Genomic DNA, 9117 nt, shown 5'->3' on the forward strand with positions numbered 1-9117 from the left:
CAAGCTGCAGGAGTGATGTCAGTGCTCAGAAGTGAGCTCCAAACAAGGGCTGTGCTGGAGGAAAGCTTGGCAGGATTCTGCTCAGCGCTGCTTGCTGTGCAGCAGGGGCACAGCTGGAGTTAAAGGGGCTTTGACCATTTCCCAGCCAAACCCTGTGCCTCAGCACCTCCTGACAGAGATGGAAAGCAAGGGCAGGGCTCAGTGAAATGCACAGCTCCACTGCTGCCCTGGTGGAAGGGTGATGGCCCTCACAGCTCCTTCCTCTCACTGACCCATTTCTGAGCACAGACCAACTGCAGCTCCATCAGGAGCACAAAACCAGCTGCTATTATGGCACAATCAGCTGAAACGTCCCAAAATTGTGCTGTTATGTAAAATCACACAGCTGCTACCCTCTCTCCATAACATCCCAGCCTCTCTTCTCTTTGCCTGTTTGCTGGTGCTGGGGGAAGCCAGGTGGGTGGTATCAGCCCTCAGTTCAGGGAAACAGAGAGCCTTGGGAGGAGCACAAATCAGAGCCCACACTGCTGTGCCTGGGGTTTGGCTTTGGGTAATGGAGCAGGAGGTGGTCCCAGAGCAGTTCTTCCCAGCTGAGAGCAGAAGCTGGGGCAGGTGCCAGAAACCACCCCCCACTCTCCTGCTGTGGTCCCACAGCTCCCACCTGGCAGCTCCATCCTGAAGTGAGCACAGAGCAGGTGGCAGCAGCTTGGTCTTGAGGGACTCCATGTAACACTTGGATCTGAAGGAAAACTGGCAAGAAAAGAAGCTGAATGTGTATCCAGGAAGAGATGTTTGTTTGAGCTGGTCCTAAAGATAAAGAGATATTAGAAAAACCACAAAATCCCTTGGAAGAATCCTTTTTCCTGTTCAGTCTGAGGCTTCTGGTCTCAGTGTGTCTCCTGCTGTAGAGGTCTGATGCTGGCACCAGGATACAGGGCTGGGGCACCATCCCCTGCCCTGGCAGAGCCCCCTGCATGGGGAGACTGCACTTTTTTCAAAGTACCACCAGTAATTTGATGAGGTGACTTGGCAAAGGTGTGGGGGATTACAGGGGGTGTTTATAAAAATTACTGTGTAGAAGTATTTTTAAGACAGAAAAGTGAACATCCAGGTTGAGCCCTGCTCTCTGCCCACCACCTGCCCAGGGCAGCCAGGGGAGCTTGGGGCACCACAGCCTGACCTGACCACTCCTCTCCTGGGCATCTGGGAGCCAAGGGCAGCAGGACACTTCCAAGGAATGGGGTGCACTGACCCCTCCTGCAGCTCAGCCTGGGCTCATGGCCAGCACATCCTCCCTGCTGCTGCCCCCAGCATGGAGCCCAGCACTGCTCTGCTGACCCTCGGCTCAGTGACAGCACCAGGCACCTCTGCAGTCCCAGCACCATCACCCCATCAGTCTCAAACTCTTCTCCAGTCAATCACTTTCTCCTTTAAAACCTTTCCTGAAACTTTTTTAGTTTCCAAGTTACTGGTATTTTAAAGTTCTTGTCCATACTGTAAATTGACAGTGATCAGCAGAGTAGAAATCATCTGGTCTTGTTTTCCCCCCAGCACACAACAGTCCACATTACAGAAACACAAACACATTCCAGATGAATTGCTTGGCAGTGAAAGTGTAATGAGACAGCCTTTGTTCTTCTTTATTTCTCTGTAACATGACTGACAGGAGTAGGGGGGGAAAAAAGAAAAAAAAAAAAAAAGAAAAAAAAAGAAGAAAAAAAGTCAACCTCACCCAGCTAAAATAAGCAAGAGACAAGAACATCTTCATGTGTTCCCTGTTAAGCTGAAGGAACACAGCTCAGCCAGACCCACTGGCAAGTGCTGAACTATTCACTGTCCTGGAACTAACAATAAAGGAAAAAAACATTCTGAAGGACAGATAAAGCCATTCCAAAGGACTGAATCACTGAGAATGGGAGTTCCTTGGTGCAGGGAACTAGGGAAAGAAAAAGGTGTCTGAGTCAAACTACCCTAAAGGCTTTTCTTGATGAATCAGGCTGATGAGACCTCACCTGCTTCCAGAATATATTTTTTAAGGCAATGTCATTCATTTCTTTCATACTGGAGAATGTGAAGGAGGAACAATGACACCAGGGCTGCAGTCATCATCATAACTATTTTCCTTCAGAGACTACCATTGTATCTGGGCTCTCAGCTTGGAAGAAATGCCTGAAAGGAGATAACTGAAAATGAGAAAGAAATGAAGTTTGAGACTGTATTACCTCTTTTCTAACAGTCAGAACTTGAAAAGAAATACAGAAGTCTATGAGAAGGTTTCCTGTGTGAGAGGTTTTCAACACAGACTACAAATTCCTTCTTTTTTTTTTTTTTCTGCTGCTGTTTACTTTAGTTAAGGACCTTCTCCTTAGGCTGGACAGACTTGGGCATCAATCAAACAGGCAGCTTCTCTGAGGGCTCCCATCTCCTCTGGTCATCAATAGATCATGGCTGCAATTGCAGCTGTCCTGAAATCAGTTGTGGGGGAAGAGGGGGAAGATGCAATTTGGGAGCCAAATAATCTAATTTAGAAACGTTTCTCTCCTATCACTTCTTAGCGATTTGGTTTGGGTGATTACACATCACTCTGGAATGGGTACACTGCGTAACAAGGGAGAAATACAGGAGGAAAAGAAAGAAACAAGGGAGAAAAAAACCCCTGACATCCCAGCAGCTCCCAAGGTGCTGAGGACTGACCCAAAACACAGGGAAATGCACTTAATTTTATAAAAGTAGCTTAGAAGTTTACACAGCTATTCCTGTCTTTAGCTCTAATCCTGATCCCTTTGAAATGAATGGTATTGTTATTGTTTGTGTTTTCCTAAAATTTCCCAGAACTTAGCCCCATGAATGTTCAAAAATAATAAGCTGTTTGGGAACAGGCTGTCTCCTTTCAGCACCTCCAACATCGGCCAAAAAGGTTTTATGAACCTGTGTACCTGATTTGCACATAAATCTGACCTCCAGAAGGTATTATGAAATTTTAATTATAGTCCATCTGAAGCAAAGTGGTCCTGAATTACATCCAAACTTCTCCCATGCTGAGCAGAGGATTTTGTGCCTGGCAATCTTACAAACCTGTTCTGCTGCCAACTTAACAGGATAACACTCAAAAACCTTGAGAGCCCTGAGTGGAAGTTGCTATTAATTACAAAGGTTCAATTATCAACAACAGCACCTGAATTGCTGAAGCTCAGACCCAGCACAGCAGGTCTCCATAACCAAATATCGTCTCTTTCTGAATCACTGGAACATTTGCATGAGTCAACCTGAAGCAAAACAAGCAGCCCTGCACACAAAGAATGCCTTTGTGTCCTCTGATCCATAGTTCTGCTTTGACCCATGCTGGGCAGGGACTTCTGGAGCCACTGCAGAGCAGCTGGAGCTGCTGCAGGGTGAAGCAGTTGTAAGCATAAGCAGCCAGCCAAATTTGCAAGAACACTGAAAACATCCCCATGTGCGTGAAACAAAAATCAAACAAACAACTTCTGCACAAGCATTTGGTTTAGGATGTTTTGTTTGTTGTAGTGTCTTTTTGCCACAGAAAAGCAGGCAAAAGCAGCCCTGAACCTCTGGCCACCACCTTGCTCCATCTGTTACTAATCAGCATCTAGGACAATATGACTTTTTTCTTGTTTTCTGTGCAGCCAAATTCCCAGAGCTCACACACAGGGCATGGAAGGTGTGCTAATGTCTGTGCTAAAAGCTCTGACAGCAATGAAAACATCTCAGGCTTTTGTGAGGAGCATCAGCACAAACACAGATGTTTTGAGAGTGCACGGGCAAGGGCTGGGGGTGGTGACCCAGGCCTGGAATCCACAGTCCTGGGCTGGGGCCACTGGCCACAAACCCCAGATAAGCAGAGGAGGTCGAGCCACGCACACAAACTGCAATTCACATTTCTGAGGCTCCTTCGGGACCCTCCTTCCTTGCAAGGCTCTGATTCCCTCAATCAATTCTCACATTCCCTCTCTGTGCTGTGCTCCAGTCTGGGCTGATCACGTTTCCACAGCCAATATCACTGTGACACACAGCCAGGAGCCAGCGAGGGGCTCACTCAGTAGGAGCAGAACAAATCACTTCTGTCTTCACACAGGTTTGGCATCGAAATGTCACATGGAGCAGGTAGACAACCTGCTGAAAAGATTCTTTCTTATCACACAAAACAAACCAGGATGTCAGAAAAGCCCAGCTGAGTTCTGTCCTGTGTGGGGTTGTGCCCTGCAGTCAGGAATTTGTTGTGCTAGGTATGAATCCAGTTAAGGTTTATTGCCCTTCCAGTCCACACTGTGACATTTATTTGCCATCACCTTAAGACATCCAGGGGTTCACTGACTTTCCTCCATTTGGTTTAGTAATTTATGTATCTTTAACCTACAGAAAGCTGGGTCATGACTGTCAACTGGCAGGACAAGGACAGACCCAGAAAGGTGCAGGACATGTTCAGAATGTGCTTTACAACTTATTGCCATTCCATCAAAATTCTCATCTGCTCCCTGATCCCAGACTCTCAGTTACAGGACGTACCTGTACAGTCCAGGTACAAACAGGCACAAGATCCAGATGTGGCATTGCCATGGCAACACTCTTGTAAAATGAATTTGCTGTTCTTCTGAGACTCACCATTTAGGGAGAAGCAGCAGTAAAGCTGGGTGCTGCAGGAGACTCAAAGAACTGCTCAATGGAGTGTGTAGAGCAGCACCAGGACACCCTGGGAGAGGGGGGCAGTGGGACAAATCCTGGTGGGGAGGCAGGGATGGAACCCATAAAGCAGCTGCTGTCATGAAGCACTAATGAGGCAGTGAGGTTATGGAAGGGTGTAGCCATGATATTTTCTGAAAAATCCTTTCCTTGGGATATTTTCTCCTGAGAAGCTGAGACCCCTCAGGAACAAAATGTAGACAATAATTATCTGCTGCTGTGGAATGCAACAGGTGGATCTGTGATTGGTCCATGTTGGTTGTTTCTAATTAATGGCCAATCACAGCCCAGCTGTCCAGACTGTCTCGGTCAGTCACAAGCCTTTGTTATCATTCTTTTTCTATTCTTAGCTAGCCTTCTGATGAAATCCTTTCTTCTATTCTTTTAGTATAGTTTTAACATAATATATATTATAAAATAATAAATCAGCCTTCTGAAAGATGGAGTCAGATCCTCGTCTCTTCCCTCATCCTCGGACCCCTGTGAACACCACCACAGAAGGGCAGATAAATGAAGCAGCACAAAGCAGCCTAGGGAAAAGGATCCACAGGAAAGCCCTAACAGAGCATGACTGGGTAGCTAAAGAGCTGTCAGAGGTTACAGATCAAGTGCAGGAGCCATGTGGCTCAGGACACAAGAAATGGATGATATTGATTAAATATGGGCAAAGTCTGTGGAGGTGCTTGGTTTCATTGGGCAAAATTTGGGCAAACTGAAATGAGAAGAATTTTAAATCTTGGTTCCATTTCACTTGACTATTAAAATCCCACAAATTAGGATATAGTTTGTGTTTCAGCAATACTGATATCCCCCTGGGCAAAGAATGAAATTGCTGTCTGAAGCATGGGATGAAATACCAACATCACCTACTGCTATTCAGATTCTTAGAAAATTAAGGAGCAGCAGCAATTTACTCCCAAAGCCTTTTGAGATGCCAGCTGCTTCCTAACAGACCCTGAGGTCACAGCATGTAGGCACCAGCCATTATGCTAAGTGATGCCCCTGGGCATTTCAAGCACTGTGTTACTGTGGCTCAGCTTGATGATTCCAGATCCTTCCCCACAGCCTCTCCACTTGTAACCAGTCTTCAGGCTCTCAACTTGACTGAAGATGATAACTTACCCTGACAGTGATTTATCTGAGTTTCTCAAAGCATTAAAAGCTGTGGCCCAGTCTCCCATCCTCTATCACTGCAGACAGTAATTTGATGCTCTGGTGGATGGTCAGCCTTTTGGGAATTTGCTGGCTAATGAAACACTGCTATCAGTTTTATCAAATCTTTGTAGAGCTTCACCCAAGGGAAATCACATAACTCAGCCACAGCACCAGCAATCCATTTCCCAGGAGGGTCCTCATAAAGCAACTGTGAAACCTGGTATTTTTACACCTAAAATTTGCAGTTCTGCCTTAAGTCTGTGGGTTCCACTCACTGAGGATCAGAACAGGACACGAGAGGATCCATTTCTGAGCTATGCATCTGTAATATTAACAAAGGCATAAAGGCCATGGTTCCTCATCCACTGGGCTTCTCAGACTGGCAATTAGCAATGCCAGGAGATCCTGGTCAGTTCTTCCAGGCTAACCCACAGAACACCCCCAAACTAAAAATCTCTAAAGGCTGCAGAGAGAGAACCGTGAGCCACAATCCATTGTGACACAAGACCTGCAGCCAGACCTTCAGAGGGAGCAAGGGTGGGCAGGGAGGTGCAGGGAGGAGCTCACAAGGAAAGGGCAGCTTGGACTTGGGTGGCAGCTTCACTTAAGGACCATCTTTGGCCCTTCCCAGGCAGCTGCCTTGGGTCTGTGCTAATGACTGGAGAAAGGGACAAACTCAAACTTCAGTTACTGCAGGCTCTAGCCCCAACCTAAAAGGTCAATATATTTTTTTTAACAGTTTCAGTCATAGCTTGTGAAAATCAAATTAATCATTCTGGTCACATCAAAACAGCTTTGTGAACTGAAAGGATAATTTCCATTTTCCATTGTGAAGACTGTTCGAAAGAAATGGGGTAGTTGTGACATAAATCTCCCTCAGATATTCCAAAAGTAGAGCTGGAATGCCTGTTCCAGCTTTAATGAAGCAAAATCTTTCAGTTAGGAAATGTGCATTGACATTTTTGTGAAACAAGAGATTACAGCTTAAAGGCATGACATGCTTTCAGCAGTGGGAAATGGTTTTAAATGCTCAGCTTTGCAAGGAGCTCCATGTTTAAGAGTGTGGCCAGATCCTGGTACAGGACAGGAGCCAGGCAAGGGCTCCAGGGCTGGCAGTGGGCAGCAGGGCCCTCCTGTGCAGCTGTACAACCTATGAGGCCCCTCCCTTGTGGCTGCACAGCCCTTGGAATAAGGTATTGTACACTGGGCTGGTGCAAAAATCCAGGTGCATGTATGCAGGAACATCTGCAGGCATGTTTATAGCAGCATGAGCTCGAACATCTGGGCCATTGAGCAGATAAATCAAACAGCAGCTCTTCCCAAGAAAAATTCTTTCTTTTGCATTGAGAAAATGAAGCAGAAGGGAAGTTTTCTGGGGCCACATGCCAGCTGTAACCTACTGAGTTGTATATTCACAGGGCATTGATGAAAGGAGGTTGAGGATTGTTTCAGCTCTAACAAGCTCTTGTGGCCCTGCTGGAGCACTGCAGTGCCCACCAGCTGAACAGCCACCTCCTCACTCCCATGCTGCTCTCACTCCTTGGCTTCTTTTGATGTTTAACAAACTGAGAGTCTGCAAATTGGACTAGTCACAACTCTCATGTTCAGCCTTGTACGAGAGGCTCAGTTTTGATAAGCCCATCCAAATCTGGCTGTACACCCCTTACCTCACTGGCTCCAAAGCACAACAACCTGGAAGTTTTCAAAAGGATGGGAGGAAACACCAAACCTGGAGGGACTGACACTCCAAAAGCACCCACGTCAGTGGCCCCTCCCACATGTTATGTTTTGCTTTAGACCTTCCTGCATTTGGCAGTAACATGGGGAATAGAACTGTCTCACTGGCAAGCCCATTCCCTCACACAGTCCCAGCACAGCCCCAGCAGCAGGAGCCCATGGGCAGGCAGGGACACACTGTGCTCACTTCCACCCTCAGCTTTGCTTTGGGCTTGTTTGCTTCTCACCAAGCAGGTCAGCCTGACCCAAAGAGGATGGCTGCTCTTTACTTGCCTCTAAAAAGGAAGCATTTCCTTGGAAGAAAAAAACCCCTAAACATAAAAAATAAGGATCCAGTAAGAAGGTCCTACAGGCTGGGTTTCTGTCAGCTCCTTACAGTGACAGACTGCAAAGTTCCCCATATTGACATACACAAAGTAAGACAACTTCTTTGTTATACTTGACACTGAATAACAGAGTATTTCTCTTTCCTAAGCCTACCAAACATGCAGAGCATGCACTGAACTGTCTCTTACACAGCAAGTTCCCTGCCCACACCTTCTCCCAACACCCTGAACTCCTCCTTTACTGTTTGTTTGCTTGTGTCTCCTCAGGGATAGATGACTGTTTCATCTCACCCATCCTTCCCACAGTTAAAGAATGCAGAATGAAACCTGTCTCTCAAGAACACCAAAGGATATTACATTTACAAAGCACCTGGTGAGCAACATATCTACTTCCCCAAAATAAAAGCAAATTAACAAACAAATTGATTCCAAGACAGGCTGGCTTTGATTTTTAACACTATAAATGCTAATTTCAGCAACAGCTGTTTGATCAATCACATGCCCAGTCCTGCTCTTCTCACATCCCAGAACAGTCTGTGACTGAATTTATTGATTGTTTCCAAGATGAGTGCTGCAGCAGGTCTGGAACCTCGTGTGAGCACATTGCCTAATTCCTACATCCCATATCCCAGACTCCACACATGAATACACCAGATGCAGCTTTCTCTTCTGCTCAGATCCATCCTCTGATTTTACCTTGCAGATCCCCTTGTTTTGGCAGCTGTTGTGCCAAAATTCCTCTCCCCAGGCAGTCTGTGAGCACATCACTCCAGACTTGCCATCACTCCAGACTTGCCATCACTCCTATAATTTGCTATGCCAACAAAATTGCAAACAGGCTGCATGGCAGTCTGGATCACCAAGCAATTTATGATCTGTTTCTGTTTTGTCCAAAGCTTTCCCTTGAGTTTTCTCAGTCTGGTAGGAATTGGTGCTCACAGGACACAGCCCTCACATCACAGGCTTCTCCAGAGCCTGCCCCCAGTGCTCCTCAAGCCCTGCTGGAGAGGAGACCTCTGCCACTGATGCTCCACTTGGCCCATAAAACATTACACTGGAGGAATTTTGGAAGCCTGCTGTTTATGGAACGTGCATAATCCAGCTCCTAACCCTCTGCTGCCCTGCTTGGGGCCAGCACCCAAAGCCCAGGCTGAGCCCAGGCTGCAGAGCTGCAGGAAGGGCAATCTCCCTGTTCTGCTGC

Source organism: Agelaius tricolor, unplaced genomic scaffold (genome assembly GCF_023055355.1).
Source record: "Agelaius tricolor isolate 1412-34295 unplaced genomic scaffold, bAgeTri1.0.p SCAF_17, whole genome shotgun sequence".
In the NCBI taxonomy this organism is placed as follows: domain Eukaryota; kingdom Metazoa; phylum Chordata; class Aves; order Passeriformes; family Icteridae; genus Agelaius; species Agelaius tricolor.